We start from the raw sequence: 19,961 nt of genomic DNA, 5'->3' as shown, positions 1-19,961 counted from the left end.
AAGCACCAATTCTGACACGTTCTGTGGGAAAAAAATGAATATCAATGTATCAATATAGTGACTCAATAAAGAGTAACTTTATCAAACGGCGGGGAGTGTGTGTGTGTGTGTGTGTGTGTGTGTGTGTGTACACTGTGTCTAATTTAGGTAACTGGGCAATCTCTCTGGGAGGACAACTACATTTGCAGAAAAAGGAGTCAGCCACACAAATGGCCACGGGAAGAGCAGTGCGGGCAGAAGGCACACTCTGCAAAGCAAAGGGCTTGAAGGGAAAGAGTTTGGTGTGTTTGAGGAACAGAAAGGAAGTCATATGCTGAGGATGTGGTGAGCAAAAGGGAAAAGAAGAGGAGACAGGACTGGCAAGCAGGAGCCAGTAGGTCATGTTAAGAAATCTACATTTTATTTTATGGGTAATGGGGAGCCTTTGGTGGTTTTAGACCACAAGAGTAACAGATGCTTTTTTTTTTTTTTTCATATAGATGATCCAGCGGTAGCATCAGTGGAGAGCTGACCCTGTTCTATAATTGCCAGAAAGAAGAACTGATCAGTTTGGGTAGATGTCCTCCAGTATTCAGTAGTATTTTAGTTAATACTGCTATATACCAAGACACCTTGAATGTATGCTATTTGCACCAAGGGCCCAAGGGCCACCTCCCCTGCCCCCCACCACTAGGAGATAATTCATCAAAAGTCGTGTCCAACTCTTTTCAACCCCATGGACTGTAGCCGCCCAGGCTCCTCTGTCCACGAAGATTCTCCAGGCAAGAATACTGGAGTGGGGCCTGCCCTCCTTCAGGGGATCTTCCTGACCCAGGGATCAAACCCAGGTCTCCTGCATTGCAGGCAGATTCTTTACCCACTGAGCCACCTGGGAAGCCCGAAAGGAAAGACAAGATCAGTCAAACAAAAACTCAAAACAAGGCATAAGGACGTCCCCGGCGGTCCAGTGGCTAAGAATCCACCTTCCGATGCAGGGGGGTACAGGTTCAATACATAGCAGATGAGAGTATGGTGAGCTATATTGGGTTGGGTTCCCCACGAAGCTCATTCTGAGACAAGGATTCAAGGGCAGGTAGTTTATTTGGGAGATGATTCCAGGAAGCACAGTAGGTAGGATGGAAAGGGAGACACAGAAAGGAAGAGGGGCATGTGGCAAGCGAATTCCTGCTATGGGCAACTGGAGCTCAGCATCCTTGGCGGGGGGCACTGGGAGGCTCCACGGAAGGAGAGGAAGCAGAGATATTCATCTACCAACTCCATCCATCACTGGGCGGGGCCGTTTCTAGAGACAGAAACTCCTTGCGACTTCCGGGCCATACTGCTTGCTGGCCAGGTGTCCTTCCAAGCCAGAGCAAAGCCCTCATTCAGAGAGTCACAGGTGTAGCAATGAGCATCCTTTTGTGTACAGAGGTTAGGACTGAGGGACTCTGGGCAGGACCCCAGAAGCATCTAGAATAGAGGAAGTTATCACATAGTCTCATTTTTGGCCCCATTTGCAGTCCTCCTTCTTGTTTTTATTTCTCTCCCTTCTCTCCCACTTACAATTTATGCAATCTGGCTGTGTTTTATGTATCCTTGTAAGCTGCCTTAAACCTTTTTTTTTTGGAACACAGCAGCGCATAAATAAATAAACACTAGCAAGGTTTAACATTTTCCCTTTATTTATTGGCCATTTTCCCCTTCTGTGAACTTTTTGGACCAGGGCCTCTTTTACCTGCTTCTAGCATTCTGCAGGGCACATTGAAGGCATTTGATTATTGTCCTGTCGAGTATCACAAAGTTATGCAGTGGGTTTATAAACTGACTCTGTGAGCAGAAATAGAGGCACAGGACTCTCTGGTGCCTTCTTTCTTGAACCCAGAGCTTAAAATATTGCCTGCACATAGCAGATGCTCAGCCAATGTTTGTTAAATGAAAGAATGGGACTTGGAACACCTATATCCATAAGGGTTCCCATGGATCACCATTTAGAAATCCATCAGCATACTGGAATTATGTGTTTTCTAAGGGCAAAATTGCCCTTATCATGTGGATGCACTTATTTTCATGAGTGTAAAAGGCTGGGAGGCAGGAACTAAAGATAGATCTAGAGATGGTGTTGTAAAGTGTATATCCAGCAGGCTCTGTGCATCTCAGAACACCCAACGGTAACTCAAATGCAGCCTGTTTGTGAACCGAATCTTTGCTTGTAGGTGTCCTGGCAAATTGTTCTCATAACACTCCTATTGAGAAACTGGGTTCCCCAGGAAACTCAGGTGCTAGAAACTGAGTGACTGCTTTATATCTCATGAATCAGAAATTGTTGGACCTCCCTGATGGAGTCCAGTGGCTAAGACTCCACATTCCCAACATAGGGGACCCAGGTTCGATCCCTGGTCAGGGAACTAGATCCCATGTCCTGCGACTGAAGATCCCACATGCTGCAACTAAGACTCAGCACAGAGAAAGGAAGGGAAAAAAGAAACAGGAAAGAAAGAAGTTGTTGTTTAAGTGGCGGGTTATAGGCAGGTATCTGGATTGGGGTTTTTTTTGAGCTATCACATCACCCCTCCTTTTTCATTTTTGGCTGTGACATTTCCCTAGTAGTTTTAATAAAACACTAGGTAGAAATTAAAGCGTAGCCTCTGAAAGACAAATTTTTTTTCCCACTTAACAGATCGGCATTACCCATAAGTAGGTTACTTCTAGGAAGCTCCATTTTCATATAGATCTTAGCAAAGGAGGAGAGAGAAATCGTTTGGCACTTCTTTTATTTATGGGTATTTAAATTAAGATATAATTTGAATAACATAAAGTTCATACTTTTTTTTGATAAGTAAGAAGTGGATTTATTTAGAGAGAAACACACTCCAAGGACAGAGTACAGGCCATCGCAGAGGGCAAGTCTGGCCCAAGTTCACCCTTTTCAAAGTGAATGAACCAGTGAGTGCGTGTTCAGTCGCATCAGCCATGTCTGACTCTTTGTGACCCTATGGACTGTAGCCCGCCAGGCTCCTCTGTCCATGGGATTCTCCAGGCAAGAATACTGGAGGGGGTTGCCATGCTCTCCTCCAGGAGTTCTTCCCAAGCAGGGGATAGTACTCGCATCTGCCTGCAACTCCTGCATTGCAGGCAGTGGTTTTTAGTATATTCACTATGTTATGCAACTATCACCATTATCTAATTCCAAAACTGTTCCTTTGCCCCCCAAAGACTCCAATACCATTAGCAGTCATTTCCTATTCCCCGCTCTTCCCAGCTTCTGGCAACCACTCATCTCTGTGGATTTGTCTATTTTAGACATACCATATAAATGGAATCATATGATATGTCACCTTTCCAGAGGAGATCGGGCGCGTTCAGGGTGGTATGGCCATAGACTATGTCACCTTTCCAATCTGGCTTCTTTCGCTTACCAGAAATGATCTTAAGTTTCACTATGTTGTACCATGTATCAATACTTCCTTTTTCATGGCTGAAGAATATTCCATTGGTGTATGGATACACCACACTTCATTTATCCATTCATCCATGGACAGACACTTGGCCGTTTCTACTTTTTGGCTATTGTGAATAAGGTTGCAATGAACACCTACATACAAATAATCTGTTCAAGTCCTCACTTTCCATTTCTTTGGGTACTTACCTAGGATTGGAATTTCTAGGTCATATGAGAATCACCTGTTCTCCAAAATGATTATACTCATTTTACATTCCCATCAGCAATGTATGAGAATTCTAATTTCTCCACATTCTCACTAATACTTGTTATTCTGTGTGTGTGTTTAAACCATAGCCATCCTGGGACTTCCCTGGTGGTTCAGTGGCTAAGACTCTGCGCTCCCAATGGAGGGGACCTGGGTTCAGTTGCTGGTCAGGGAACTAGCTCCCATATGCTGCAACTAAGAGTTCACATGCCACAACGAAAGACTGGAGATCTGCATGCCATAACTAAGACCCGGCGCAATCAAATAAATAAATATTAAAAAATAATAAAGTGGCTCAGATGGTAAAGAATCAGCCTGCAATGCAGCAGACCTGGGTTTGGTCCCTGGGTTGGGAAGATCCCCTGGAGAAGGAAATGGCAACCTATTTCAATATTCTGGCCTAGAGAATCCCCATGGACAGAGGAGCCTGGCAGGCTACAGTCCATGGGGTCACAAAGAGTCGGACATGACTGAGCGACTTTTACTTTTACTTTCATAGCCATCCTAATGACTATGAAGTGGTATCTTGTGGGTTACCTCTATTATTATTTTTTTCATTTAAATTTCCCCCTGTCCTGTCTGAGCCCAGATATACCTGTCCTGGAGCAAACATCGATCTTCCCCCCTGCCCCCACCATCTTTCTTCTTTCACATACTTTTGCTTTGAGAACAGTTTTAGGTTTACAGAAGATTGAGCAGATAGTACAAAGAGCTGCTGGGCTTCCTAGGTGGTACTAGTGTAAAGAACCTGCCTGCCAATGTGGTAAACATAGGAGATGTGGGTTCAGTCCCTGGGTTGGGAAGATCCCCTGGAGGAGGAGATGGCAACCCACTCTAATATCCTTGCCTTGGGGAATCCCATGGACAGAGGAGCCTGGTAGGACGGTTCATGGGGTCACAAAGAGTCGGACACGACTATAGTAACTTGGCAGGCAGGCAGGCACAGAGAGTTGTCATATACCTCTTCTCCCTTCTGCTCACAATTTCCCCTCTTAGTGACATCATACATTAGTGTGATATATTTGTTATAATTGCTGAGCCAATATTGATTCAGGGTTATTTTTAATTTATATTGATACATAATTATTAACTAAAGCCCTTAGTTTATACTACGGTCCTTCTTTGTGCTATACAGTGGTATAGCTTTTGACAAATATGTAATGTTATATGTCTGTTATTATAGTTTCACACAGAGTATTTTCACTGCCCTGAAGATCCTCTGTGCTTTACTTATTCATCCTTCCCTCCCACCTCCAAAGTGCTGAAAACCATTGATCTCTTCCTGTCTCTTTTTACTAGAATCCTTTTTACTTTTGACTATAGTCTTTTCCGGAATGTCATGTAGTTGGAATCATACAGTTTGAACTTTTCAAACTGGCTGCTTTCATTTGTTTCTTCACCTTTTGAAGAATTTCAGATTGGAGGCAGTTTTAAACAAAGGTGCTAGGGGCAATTCTCTGATTGAGTAATGACATGGAGAAGCCAGTGCCACTGAATGGATTGTTTATTACTTACCTTCCTGAGAGAAGGGGACACACCACGCCACTCAGGGCCACAGGGGAGGGGTCAGGTCTTGATCAGGAGGCAGAAGCAGGAATTATTGGAAAGCCTAAGCCACAGCCTTTACTAGAGTGTCTGCAGAAAAGGAGAGACAGCGTACACCATTTAGGATGGGCTCCTTTGCGCAATCCCAGCGGACTCTAGGGCATAGGAGCTGTCTTCGGTTGTCTGGTACCTGATTCCGGGGTGATTAGGGGGTAGCAACTATTGGCTTGGTGTGTGAGTTAGATAAGCAGGTGGGTTGGATATGACACTGAGTCAGATGGCCTTTGCATGACTAGACATGTTCCAGCAAGCAATCCACCTCCTCTAAGGGATTAGCTAGCCCTATAAATGCAGTCTCTCCTCTAATCTGCAAGGTCCCCCAAGATGTCACAACCTCATAAGATATAGAAAATTAAAAAAACAAATGAACAAACATGATTAGGGACTTCCCTGGTGGTCCAGTGGGTAAGACTCTGTGTTCCCAATGCAGGGGGCCCAGGTTTGATCCCAGGTCAGGGAACCTGATCCCATGTGCTACAAGTAAGAGTTTACTTGCTGCAACTAAAGATTCCACATGCTGCAAATGAAGACTCTGCCTTCTGAAACTAAAAGAACCCGGAGGCCAAAACAGACACTGAAGATCCTGAGTGTGGTGACTAAGACATGAAACAGCCAAATAAATAAATAAATAAATACTTTTAAGGTATTAAAAAAATTATTAATACACTGAGTTTCCCTAGAGGAATGGCTTTGGGATTGGTTCTCTGCAAGAAGATACTTACAGGGTTTTTATTAGGGATTAGCCCCTCTGGAAGGCAAGGAAAAGTCTGGCTGTAGTACCAGCTTGACAAAGTCTTGGCCAACCCAGGGAGAAGGTGTGGAGTGAGCACTGCCCATCAGAGTGCCCCGCATCTGGAGGAGACGGGCACCCTTCACAGCCTTGCCTTGGTTGCTCAGCAGTGCAGGCTGCTCTGGAAAGGGTGTGACCTTGAGCAAGGCAGTTCTGCTCCTAAGACAGACCCTGAAGGAGCTTGGGGGCCATCTGCTGACCCCACTCCCTGCGAGTGAACAGCAAGCCCTTCCTTAAAGGGGGAATGTTGGGTGGCACATCTCTGTGACAAGCTCGGGTATTCTATTGCAGTTGGCCTCAGCAAGTTGCTGGCTTGAGGACATACTCTTTTTTTCCTTTCCATATACTGTTTTTTTTTTTTTTTTTTTGAGGATATACTCTTATTGGCTACCTTTCTTCCCCTGCCTCACTTCCCCACTCTCCTTCACCTCCTTAATCAACTACTTGCACCAAAATCCTTGTCTTAGAGTCTGCTTTTGGGGGAACTGAAACCAAAACACATCCAATTCACCATTAGAATGATGTTCCTTGGGGCAGGTCTGGCAGTTTCCAGTTCGGTAAATGTACTTGGGGCTTCCCAGGTGGTGCTAGTGGTAGAGAACCCGCCTGCCAAATCCGGAGACATAAGAGGCCTGGGTTCAATCCCTGGGTTGGGAAGATCCCCTGGAGGCGAGCATGGCAACCCAATCCAGTATTCTAGTCTGGAGAATCCCATGGACAGATGAGCCTAGCAGCCTACAGTCCACAGGGTCGCAAAGAGTCAGACACGACTGAAGCATACACATCTTGCATTACATATACATAGGGTGATTCTAGTCCTGATTTGTTCAACATAATTCCCGTTTAATATGCTGTCCTGATGTTCCATTCCATTGATGCCCCTTTGGCTCCTAAAACTATCCTGGTTTGGGGACTTCTCTGGTGGTCCGGTCACTAAGACTCCGTGCGTCCGATGCAGGGAGCCTGGGTTCCATCCCTGTGGGAACTAGATCCCACATGCTGCAGCTAATCCACTAAAGATCCCCCATGCTGCAATGAAGACTGAAGATGCTGTGTGCTGCAACTAAGACCGGGGACAGCTGAATAAATAAATATTTAAAAACAAAACCGTCCTGTTTTGTACAATACATCTTATGATCAACCTACAACTCTTGAAAGTAAGTGATCCTTAATAAGATCCATGGACAGGGAAAAGTGGTTTGTTTTGATCTTGTATGCCATCAACTCACAGTTTATTTTGGGTGAATCATCCAGTTTTAGAGCTGGAAGCAACCTCCAGGCCTGGCTTATCCATTAACTCTCAACTTTTTTTTTCCCCCAAACTGTTGGAATGCACATGGTTGACTATTCACATGCACAACACCCCCATGGGAATTCCGATTATGCCAGCTGCAACCCCACTCCTTTTCTCCTAGCCAGGAAAGCATACCAAATGCTGGTGAGAATTCGGTTGTTACAAGGATAATGTGTTATTTTTAAAAAGATGAATCATTCTCTTGCTTCGGTACTTTAACCACCAGCATCAAATCAGTTATGACACAGTTCGTGACTGATTGAATTTAAGAACTGCTGATCTCGTTCCAACCCCTGCATTACATAAAAAAGTCATTTAGCCACATGGTGTCTCCACTTTCTCACCTGGAAATGGGGATGCTAAAGTCTCCTTCCCTGTCTGGTTGAGTTTTGGTAGAAGGAAAATGAGATAATGAGTGTGAAACCTTCAGGAGGTATAAATCCTTTGAACCAATGGGAGTCATTGCGGTTTTTATCTGTATGGGGCAAGAGGCAGCCATATCTGCTTAGGGCTTTCCAGAGCCACACTAGAATTTACAAAATAGGTGGATTTGTATCCATGTGGACATTTATGAGTGAAAATTTTACCAGTGTTCCTGTTCATTATGTGAATTCTCTTTATGTCTTTGCTAAGGTGTCTTAGTCAAAATTCAATGGTTGAGAGTGGATACAGGTATATGTATGGCTGAATTCCTTTGCTGTCCACCTGAAACTATCACAACACTGCTAATCAGCTATATTCCAATACAAAATAGAAAGTTTAGTTAAAAAAATAAAAATAAAAATCCCAAATTGGGAAATTCCCTGGTGGTGCAGTGGCTAAGCACCTGGTGCTCCTAATGCAGCGGGCCCGGGGTTCCATCCCTGGTCAGGAAACTAGAGTCCACATGCCGCAATGAAGAGCTTGTATACTGCAACTAAGAGTTCGACTGCCACAACTAAAGATCCTAAGTGCCACAATGAAGACCGAAGATCCCACGTGCGGCAACTACGACCCGGCACAGCCAAATAAAGAAACATAAATATTAAAAAAAAAAAAAAATTGTATATAAAAAATTCCAGTGGTTACAAGAGACAAAAATCCAACATGAATTAGCTTTAATAAACTGGCTAACATAATGAGACCACAGGAATGCGCTGGCCGGAGTTGGCCACAGGGACGGCCAGAACTTGAGACTGGAACATCGAAAGGATTCTGTGTCTCTCACCCATGCTGCTCTCTATGCTTCATTTTCTTGGAACAGCTTTTCACTGGGTGGGGGCATGGCTATCAGATGCCGGGCTCACGTCTTTACCTCTTTGTGATCATAGAGAAGAGATGCCCTTGTTCCCCAGCAGGCCCCCTCAGATTAGTCAGAAGAACCCAAGTGAGGCACTCTGATTGGCTCAGCCTTGGACCAATCACTGTAGTCCAGGAAATAAAGTATAGACTAAGTCAGCTGCCCACACCTCCCATCAATTACCGGAGGGCTTCTCCTGCATACGGTTGCTTCAGGGATTTGGGGGAGCTAGCAGCCACCAGATCTGTGCCTATCATTCAAGGAAAATAAAATCTTTTAATACACCGTCAAACCTTTATTCCTAACGAATCTTTTTCTATTTCGGGGGCTAAAAACAGTAAATCCTTTTCTTTTTCTTCCAAATGAAAATATTTTGAATATTGTAATGATGACTTTCCAAAGCCTACTTTCAAAATCACTCTTGAAATGGTTTGTGCCAATGTACACTCCTACTCACAGATGGTGGTGGGCATTCTTTAATCGTAAACTGTCATGGATCTATGCTGGTGGCTGTCGATTGAGGGTGATTGTGAAGGGATGACGGCAATGTCTGGAGACAGTTTTGACTGTCACAGATGAGGGTGGTGCTACTGGCTTCTCGTGGGTAGGAGGACAGGATACTGCTAGTTACCCTGCAGTGCACAGAGAGCAGCTCCCCACAACAAAGAATCATCTGGTTCAAAAGCTCAAGAAAGCTGGGGTGGAGAATCTCTCATCTACACATACGGATATGGTCTTTGTCTTTGTATATAAAGAAGTCTCAACAAGAGGACTTGCCTTGACAGAAAAACTTAGGCAGCGCACTCTAACGGCTGGTCTTGGCACAGGGAGGTACACTTGAAGTTGTGTCTTCCCAGTTTGGGAGGAGGGCGATGAACATGGCAGGAAAAAAGTTTTGCAAGTGCCCAGATAAACTGCTTGGAAAACTCACCCTTCCAAGCTCTTCTGGACTCTTTTTGGTTTTTAATTAATTTATTTTTTAATCGGAGGCTAATTGCCTTACAGAATTTTGCTGTTTTCTGCCAAACCTCAACACGAATCAGCCACAGGTATACATATATCCCCTCCCCTTTGAACCTCCCTCGCTGGACGCTTTGTTTTAAAGACAGTATTTAAAGCACTTCAGCAAAAAGAGGGGTAACTCAGTATACAACTGAACGTGAGAATTACCCATGTTTAGTTTATTTCTATTCTGATCCTTGGAAAATTATAGTCATATATTATCATTAAGGAAATTTAATGTGTGAAAAAATGGAGTGTAAGAAACCCCTTCCCCCCCTTACGGGGTCTGGTCTCAGTAAATTTTACAACAGGAAAAACTCATCTTTAATTTTCAGCTTCCTTATTTTTCATCTTTCTCCATGTCACTCACTGCCTCTCTCTACTGACTGACTCCAGTGCATGTTACCATCTGCTTCTTTGCAGAAGTAATAAAATGAAGCAATTAAGAGTAGAGATTCTTGTCATTGGACTGTCTGGATTGAAAGCATGACTCTGTTAATTATTAATGGTGCAGCTTTGAGAAAATTTCTTCAATTCAGTTCAGTTGCTCAGTTGTGTCCGACTCTTTAAGACCCCATGGACTGCAGCACACCAGGTTTCCCTGTGCATCACCAACTCCCGGAGTCTGCTTAAACTCATGTCCATCGAGTCAGTGATGCCATCCAACCATCTCATTCTCTGTCGTCCCCTTCTCCTCCTAACTTCAATCTTTCCCAGCATCAGGGTCTTTTCCAATGAGTCAGTTCTTCGCATCAGGTGGCCATAGGACTGGAGCTTCAGCTTCAGCATTAGTCCTTCCAAAGAATATTCAGGACTGATTTCCTTTAGGATGGACTGGTTGGATCTCTTTGCAGTCCAAGGGACTCTCAAGACTCTTCTCCAATGCCATAGTTCAAAAGCATCAATTCTTTGGCACTCAGCTTTCTTTATAGTCCAACTCTCACATCCATACATGACTACTGGAAAAACCATAGCTTTGACTACACAGACCTTTGTTGGCAAAGTAATGTGTCTGCTTTTTAATATACTGTCTAGACTGGTCATAGCTTTTCTTCCAAGGAGCAAGCATCTTTTAATTTCATGACAGCAGTCACCATCTGCAGTGAGTTTGGAGCCCAAGAAAATAAAGTCTGTCACTATTTCCATTGTTTCCCCATCTATTTGCTGTGAAGTGATGGGACTGGATGCCATAATCTAAGTTTTCTGAATGTTGAGCTTTAAGCCAACTTTTCCACTCTCCTCTTTCACTTTCATCAAGACGCTCTTTAGTTCTTCTTCACTTTCTACCATAAGGGTGGTGTCATCTGCATATCTGAGGTTATTGATATTTCTCCCAGCGATCTTGATTTCAGCTTGTGCTTCATCCAGCTCAGCATTTCTCATGATGTACTCTGCACATAAGTTAAATAAGCAGGGTGACAATATACAGCCTTGACGTACTCTTTTCCCAATTTGGAACCAGTCTGTTGTTCCATGTCTGGTTCTAACTGTTGCTTGTTGACCTGCAGACAGATTTCTCAGGAGGCAGGTAAGGTGGTCTCATATTCCCATCTCTTTAAGGATTTTCCACAGTTTGTTGTGATCCACACAGTCAAAGGTTTTGGCATAGTCAATAAAGCAGAAATAGATGTTTTTCTGGAACTTTCTTGCTTTTTCTATGATCTAATGGATGTTGGCAATTTGATCTCTGGTTCCTCTGTCTTTTCTAAATCCATCTTGAACATCTGGAAGTTCTCAGTTCTTGTACTGTTGAAACCTCGCTTGGAGAATTTTGAGCATTACTTTGCTAGCGTGTGAGATGAGTGCAATTGTGCAGTAGTTTGAACATTCTTTAGCATTGCCTTTCTTTGGGACTGAAATGAAAACTGACCTTTTCCAGTCCTGTGGCCACTGCTGAGTTTCCCAAATTTGCTGACATATTGAGTGCAGCACTTTCACAGCATCATCTTTTAGGATTTGAAATAGTTTAGCTGTAACTCCATCACCTCCACTAGCTTTGTTCGTAGTGATGTTTCTGAAGGCCCATTTGACTTCACATTACAGGATGTCTGGCTCTAGGTGAGTGATCACACCATCGTGGTTATCTGAGTCATGAAGATCTTTTTTGTAAAGTTCTTCTGTGTATTCTTGTCACCTCTTCTTAATATCTTCTGCTTCTGTTAGGTCCATACCATTTCTGTCCTTTATTGAGCCCATCTTTGCATGAAATGTTCCCTCGGTATCTCTAATTTTCTTGAAGAGATCTCTAGTCTTTCCCATTCTATTGTTTTCCTCTATTTCTTTGCACTGATAACTGAGGAAAGCTTTCTTATCTCTCCTTGCTGTTCTATAGAACTCTGCATTCAGATGGGTATATCTTTCCTTTTCTCCTTTGCCTTTAACCTCTCTTCTTTTCTCAGCTATTTGCAAGGCCTCTTAAATTTCTTAACTAACCTTAGTTTCCTCATATGTAGAGATGATAACAGTGCCTCCTCAGGGACTTTCCTGGTGGTCCAGTGGCCAAGACTCTGCACTCCCAATGCAGGGGGCCCAGGTTCAAGTCCTGGTCAGTGAGCTAGATCCCATAAGCTGAAACTAACAGTTTGCATGCTGCAACTAAAGATCCCAACATGCCGCAACAAAGATCAAAGATCCCGAGTGCTGCAACTAAGACTAGATGCCGCCAAATAAATAAATAAAAATAAATATTAAAAGAAGAAGCAATATCGGTTTGGTCGTAGTCAGTGAACTCAGTCAGATAACGTGGGTTCCAGCCTCACTAGAACGCTGCTCTTACCCAGCCGCAATGGCCTGGGCATGCTAGGTCTGTTTCCCGGGAATTGCTCCAGTAACAGCCAGTAGATGGCAGCAAAAGGCAAGCTCCCCTCTTCAGAGGCTTCGGATCCCTGGGTCGGGAAGATCCCTTGGAGAAGGAAATGGCAACCCACCAGTATTCTTGCCTGAAAAATTCTATGGACAGAGGAGCCTGGCGGGCTACAGCCCATGGGGTTGCAAGAGTCGGACATGACTGAGCAACTAAACCACCACAAGCTCAGATGGCAAAGAATCTGCCTGCCAAAGCAGGAGACCGTGGTTTGATCCCTGGGAAGGGAAGATCCTCTGGAGAAGGGAATGGAATGGCCACCCACTCCAGGATTCTTGCCTGGAGAATTCCATGGACAGAGGCCCCCAGTCTATGGGTTTGCAAAGAGTCAGGCACAATGAAGCGACTAACACACTTTCAACCAACAAAGTAACTGCGGGCTTCCCTGGTGGCTCAGTGGTAAAAGAATCTGCCTGCAATGCGGGAGACAGTCCATGGGGTCCTGAAACAATCAGACACAACTTACTGGCTGATGAAAGGACAACAAAGTAGCTGGCGTTTCTCCCCAATTTCTGTCTACCCCTTCACTCACTTTCTGCTCACATTTTTGTGAGCACTGAGCACTGGGCCTGCTGGGGTGGAAGAAGTCTGCCGTAACTGAATTCACGCATTTCCATTTCTTTGACTGCTGCCTTTGTTCCAGTGACACTCAGACCTCCTTCAGCAGTCCATCATCTTTCCTGACTGCACAGCTAACCATCTAGTCACTCACCGAATATCCACACTGGCTGTCCCAGAGGCATCTCAGATACATCAGATCCAAAACTGAACACACTGCTTTTCTCACCAAGGTTGCTTTTGCTCCTATGTCCTTGTCTGCACCACCATCCAACAAGCCACGAATGGAGAATCCTCAGGGTCGTCTGTGACTCCTCCTTCTCCTTCATCCTTCACAGCCAATCAGTCACCAAATCCTGCAAACACCACCTCTGGAAAAACACAATTCCAAAGCGGTTTATGTGACACAGACTCATTTATAAAATGCCGGGAGCCAGCACATGAGATCCCACCCATGACAAAGGTCATGAGGAGAAGACCTGACAAGCAAGGCAGATCAGGACTTCAGGAATTTCGAAAAGCTGCCCCGGCGCTCACCTTAAAGATGATCTCTGTCTTTCTGATGCTTGCTATATTAGACTACTCCCTAATTTCTGTGACACAGGTAGACGGCCTTCCCCGATCTCTCTCCAAAGAGAATCAACTTAGAACTTTAATCAATATGTCCCCCGGACGGCGGTATCCTATAAGATTATCCAGGATGAAAGGAGTGTTTCAATTTAGACCCCTTTACTGGCATTCTAGCCTGCTTGGCAAATGCGTACTAATGTACATGACTGCTCACAACACCTTAATCATGAACAGCATAAAGAACCTGATCACACTAAAGACCCTAATAGGCACAGAGCCCTTCGGGGGTGAGGAAGCCCTATTAGAGAACACAAAAATATTATTTTAAAAATGGTTAGGATTGTTCATTTTAACCAGGAGTGCTAAACAGGGGCTGCCTCACCGGAGCTGCAGAGTCTTTGTGTTGTAAACCTTTTAGATAAATTTAACTAATAACTTCTGCAAAAGGACTGACCTTTGTGTCCATTAAAGAATAGATTACAGGAAAACAGCTTTGCATTCACCTGGGTCATAAAATGTCAGTAGGCCCGGAGGCCAGAAGATAATGTAGAAGACTCTCATAAAGAAGTTGCAGGAAACACCCTGGTTTCGTGAAGGACAAGCTGATGTAATATTAAACTATCTTCCCCTTAAAAATGTACTTAGAATATAAAAGCTACGGTAAAAAATAAAGGTTTGCCAGACGTTATTACACCCCCCCAGTCTGGTCTCTCTCTCTCTCTTTTTCTTGCTGACGCCGTTCATCCTGAGGGTACCCCCTGGATCCTACTGGGGCTGGACCCCGGCAGTAAAAAATTCAAAGAAAAAAAACACAAAAACTGAAAAACACAGATTGGAATGTTCCACTGTTCGGAAGACTAGTGCTTTCTTTGTGTTTTTTGCTTTTGCTTTCCAAAATTTCTATACTGAGCCTGTGATTCTTCTGAAATGAGAAAATTTTAAAACCTACAGTAAGTATTATCTTTCTCCTGAAAGTATGTGTACATACAACTGTTAGGACATCATGCATAGCTCTCTCTAGGGTAGTAACGTGCAGAAAAAATTTGCCCGTAGGTATAGTACTTTGCTGGGCATCTGTGGTGAGGCTGAAGAAGGAATTCATAGGGCCTGGACTCCATCTGATCGTGCTCGGCCACTTCTCCAGTGGACTCTGAACTCTCTGCTTAGTGCCTGTGGGAATGGCAATGGAAGGATAAGACCCCCTCCAGACTGGGGAACCTTGAAGATCGTATCCAGGTTACTCATCGCCTAGCCTAAGAGAAAACAGACACTAATCACCCCTGCCTCCGGACAGTATCTATCGGAATGTAACCACAGGCTTATCGGTTATTAACTGGTTGGAATGTAACCACGGGCTTATTGATTATTAACTGCTTGAACACATAACACGTGAATGATGGGGTTGTTGTGATTGTATTTACCCTTCTTTTGTAAGCCTAAAGGGATTTGGGGTGGTGGGTTTGGACACGTACACATGGGGTATAAAAGATTTTCACAAATGCTGGTCAGGGTCCTTGGCTAAGAGGAGACTCTGCCTTGGGCCCGCGGGTGTAATAAACTGCACTCCACTATCTGCATTGTCCTTCTGAGTGAGTTTGTTTCCCGGAACGTGTGGCTATAACAAGGCTGCCAAGTGGATCAGCTGGCACCGCAACTCTGTCAGCCCTTTGTTAAAAATGGCACCTCCTCCACATGTGGCTCCTGAAAGCCACTTCATTTTTAGATCCGATTATTTAATGTGAAAAATATTTCTGCTGCAGAAATTCATTGTCATCTCAAGTTTATAGAGAAGATTTTTTTTCTCACAGAGTGGAGTGCTGATATATCCAAAGGGAAGCAAGCCCCACCCGAGTCCTTCAGTCAACAGACATTTATAGGGTGCTGACTTACACCCTGGGCATTACTTTAGGAGTTTGCGTTCCAGGGGTAAAGGAGATATATAAGGTCCCTGCTCTTAAGAAGATGTCATCACGTAGCTGCTAAGCAGATGAGCAAGATGGTTACAGACAGTAGAAATGCCAGGGTGGTGGGAGAGAAAAACTAAATCAGTAGGGGTGGCTAATTTTGGGTTGTGTGGTCACCCACACAGGAGAGCATATTTGAACCATGAGGTAAATTACAAGATAGAGCTAGCTGTCTGTCGAGCTGCTGATAGAGCCCAGCCTGAGGGAATGGCAAGCACAAAGGCCCTGGGGCAGGGGCGAACTTGGCATATTTAGGAAAGAAAAAGGCCAGTGTGGTTTTCCAGAGGTAAGTCAGTGAGGAGGAGTGGGGCAGATGAGCTGGAAAAGGTGGACAGGGTTCGAGCGGAGCCTTGTAGTTGATCAATGAAGAGGCTGGATTTTAATCTAAGTTAAAAACCAACATGAGTACAATTGCTTAAACATACATATTGTGTACCTACTATGTGCGACTACTGTTCTAGGCATTTTACACGTGCTATTTCATTTAATCCTTACAACAACCCCGTGACACAGTCTACCCAGTGGTCCTGTGGCTGCTCCGGGTTCTGCTATTTTCAGTGCATCTCTTATCTTCATGCCCCACCATTTAGGGGAGGAAAAAATATATCTTCTGGTCTCTCCTTGATGAGTGCTGGTGAAGGGCTGGCTAACTGGAAGACGAGAGGTCACGTGGAGGAGAACTGAGGCTCCGCAGGCAACAATCAGCACCCACCCAAATATTGAGCGAGAACATCTTGGGTCTTCTAACTCAGCCCAGACAAACTCCTAGCAACCCAGGAGTATTACTGCTGGTCCCACCAATATGTAGAAAGACAGCATCTCTGATCCAACTTAAAGAAGGTTGGCCATCGAGTTTATACTTGGAAAATAACAACTATTAAGGCATATAGAACATTTTTAATGTACCAGGCACTATGCTGCCTTTACATAGCATTTCCCCTTACAACAGTCCTGTGACATAAGCACTGCATTTGAGCTCTTTTTTATAGAGGATGAAACCGAGGCACTGAGAGATAAACTGGCTTGTTCATAGTCACACAGCTTGTAAGAGCACCCTGTTGCTCATTTCAGTTCAGTTAAGTCACTCAGTCATGTCTGACTCTTTGCAATCCCATGGACTGAAGCACACCAGGCTTCCCTGTCCATTGCCAACTCCCAGAGCTTATTCAAACTCATGTCCATTGAGTCAGTGATGCCATCCAACCATCTCATCTTCTGTCATCTCCTTCTCCTCCTAACTTCAACCTTTCCCAGCATCAGGGTCTTTTCCAATGAATCAGTTCTTCACATCAGGTGGCCAAAGGATTGGAGCTTCAGCTTCAGCATCAGTCCTTCCAAAGAATATTCAGGACTGATTTCCTTTAGAATGGACTGGTTGGATCTCCTTGTAGTCCAAGGGACTTCTTCTCCAACACCACAGTTCAAAAGCATCGATTCTTTGGTGCTCAGTTTTCTTTATGGTCCAACTCTCACATCCATACTTGACTACAGGAAAAACCATAGCTTTGGCTAGATGGACCTTTGTTGACCCTGTTGCTCAACCTTGGGGAAAGGGAGGGAAAATAATTTCTGTGGACTGAAGAGCTGGGATATTCCTCTAGGGGCGCAATTCACATTGTCTTCTATGTGTACCTGCCGTACAATCCCGTGCTTTGTTATTCATTATTCTGTACTGACTCCAACTGCCCCTTCTGGGTGCACTAATTTTAGGTCAACAGAACCTCTGAGAGATGGAGGATATAAAATAGCGTGACATTAGCCACCAGGGCGCGCTCAGGATCTGCAGTCTTGGAAGTCCTCCGCAAGGAGGAAGCTTAGGCAGGTAATGGGAATCGGATAGCAAGCATTAGATGGACCCTGCAGCTGGGAACCCAGGCAAGGCTGTGCAGATGCAGAGACTGGAAAGGGAGAAACTTTAGAAGGCAAAAAGAAGGGACGTGGTCAAGACTGGATGGCTGACTGGAAACTAGAAAATGTCCTGATAGAGGCAGACAGCATCAAGTCTGTGTGCCTTTGAGGCAAACTTGGGTACCCTTTCTTCCAGACTGGTTTGGTGGGTGCCAGCCTCAGGAGTACCCGTCATTGAGAACAGCTAAGAGGGTGAATTTGAGAGGCTGTTTTTATCGTTGTTTTAGTTACTAAGTCTTGTCTAACTCTTGTGACCCCATAGACTGTCCATGAAACCATTGAAATAAAGAAAGCAACTACCCCAAACCAGGAAATGTATACCTATAGCGAGGTGTGAAGATGTGGTTTCTTTTGTTTTCCTCTCTTTCTCTCTCTCTGTGTGTGTTTCTTAGTTATAGTCCTGGACCTTAGCAATAATAAGAATCCATATTTGCACCTCATTGCAGGAACATGCCAGAGACTTGAATGCCTTCCATCCAAGTTTCTAGCCCACAGGATCAGCATGCTCTCAGGAACTCGAATCACAGAGCAAGTATACACAGCTGTCTACTCTTTATAAAGCTATTAGGGAGGCTTATTAGCATGTTTGAGGTTATGCCAAAGGTGGTTTGTAATAAAAACACAATGGAAGCACACAAGAAGTTTTAGGGAGATTTTATATTTCATTCCAGGACTTGATTCCCTCCTGCAAGGGCAAGGGTCTCTATGTCATGTTCAACTGAGTTGGGTAAGAAAATAACTCTATGTTCTTAGGTGAAAGTAACTTAAAAAATATTTTTGCTGACAACTTGAATAATGCATGCTCATGATTAAAAATAATCCAATGTGACCGGAAAATGTATAACCTAGGTGCAGCAAGGTCCCTAACGGTAATCACAGCTCTCACCCTTGGTCCACTCTGAGGCTGCATTCAGAATCTAAATGCAATGCCAGGAAACCATCTCTATCGGTGATGGAGTGATAAAGTTTTACTGAAGATTTTTTGGAGAAGGTGTGGCAGAAGGGTGACATTGCATGTGTGTGTGTACTGGTGTGTGTGTGTGTTCAGTTGTGTCCAAATCTTTGGAATCCCATGGACTGTAGCTCGCCAGGCTTCTCTGTCCATGGGATTTCCCAGGCAAGAATACTGGAGTAGGTTGCCATCTCCTCCTCCAGGATATTCTCCTGTCCCAGGGATCAAACCCACATTTCTTGCGTCTCCTGCATTGGCAGGTGGATTCTTTACCACTGTGCCCATCTCACAGGGACATTGCATACCTCATGGCAAATGCCAAAGCAATTCCCTTTGAACATCTTAGTTCTGCCCGAATTTCTTCTCTAAATATCATTCTCCTTTCCCCTCCCCTCTTCCCCCTCCCCTGTCTCTGTCTGGGTTCCCCATCACAACATAAACTCCCCTCCATGGTCTGGAAGAACTCAGTTCTGGCTCTCAACTTGCCTGTCCCACTCAAAAAGAGAAAAGCTCAGTAGATGGCTGATTGTACTCTGACTTTTTTTTTTTTTAAGAAAGCAGTTCAATATCCAATTATTTGTCGAGAATGGCTGGGAATTGGCACTGGAACTGTCTTTCTCAGGCTTGAAAGATCTGAGAATTTTTCTTCCTGGGTGCCCATTCAGTGAAAACATGGTGGTAGCCTGAAATGGGCTCTGGTTGCAGTATTTACCCCACAGAAGTTGGCTAGTTCTGTAAATCATCCTCCCTCCCACCCTCAGAAGCTAGTTCTTAAACATTTATCAGCACATGACTGGACTCACTCCACAAGATACATATAAAATTCTTATCAAACAAAATCAGGTCTTGTTCTGTGGAAGGCAGTGCCAGGGGCTGGGGTCAGGGTGGAAGACAATTTTTGACGTCAAGAAAATAAAAGATTTCTCTACATTGTGATATATAGTGATATATATCTCTATATACTGATATATATATATAACATATATTATTAAAGAGAAAAATCACTGGCCCTAAATGGCATCACTTGTGCTAATGCCCATGACACCAAACCTAGGTTTAACATCTAACCTAACTGCAGATTTTTTTTTTTTTATTTTTTTTTGTTTTGTTTTTTTAATTTTTTGGCCACAGCACATGGCATTAAGGATCTTAGTCCCTCGATTAGGGATTGAACCTGTACGCCTTGCAGTGGAAGTGTGGAGTCTTAAATACTGGAGTGCCAGGGAAGTCCTCTAATTGCAGTTTTGACTTTCATAGAAATGCAATTTTCTGGTCAGGACCAAAGAAGTATTCTGTCTTGTAGACCCTCTCCATTTCCCTTGCCCCACCCAGTGGATGAGGAGGCAACCGACACAACAATATCTTCGTCTGTTCCCTCACTCCAAAAGGATATCCTGGCCAGAAAACAATCTGCTGTTTACTTCTGCTGATAGCGTCCTTGCCCCACCCTTCTTCCTATAAAAAAGCTCCATTTTGCAGAACTTCTAGGA

General features: G+C 44.1%; 1 long non-coding RNA gene across 3 annotated transcripts in view; it reads right to left on the bottom strand.

The window, feature by feature from the left end:
- LOC110144273 (uncharacterized) overlaps positions 1–19,961 on the bottom strand; it is a 63,366-nt gene that overhangs the window by 11,346 nt on the left and 32,059 nt on the right. The window contains exons 2-3 of one of the 3 annotated variants that reach the window (XR_011490708.1): positions 13,232–13,448; positions 5,202–5,321 (exon numbers count right to left, since the gene is read on the bottom strand). This is a non-coding gene — a long non-coding RNA (uncharacterized lncRNA). The remainder of the gene's footprint in view (positions 1–5,201; positions 5,322–13,231; positions 13,449–19,961) is intronic. The other 2 variants (XR_011490707.1, XR_002315843.2) reach the window with 2 other exon arrangements.

Source organism: Odocoileus virginianus, chromosome 12 (genome assembly GCF_023699985.2).
Source record: "Odocoileus virginianus isolate 20LAN1187 ecotype Illinois chromosome 12, Ovbor_1.2, whole genome shotgun sequence".
Classification (NCBI taxonomy): Eukaryota; Metazoa; Chordata; class Mammalia; order Artiodactyla; family Cervidae; genus Odocoileus; species Odocoileus virginianus.
This window is presented reverse-complemented; position numbering and strand designations above follow the sequence as displayed.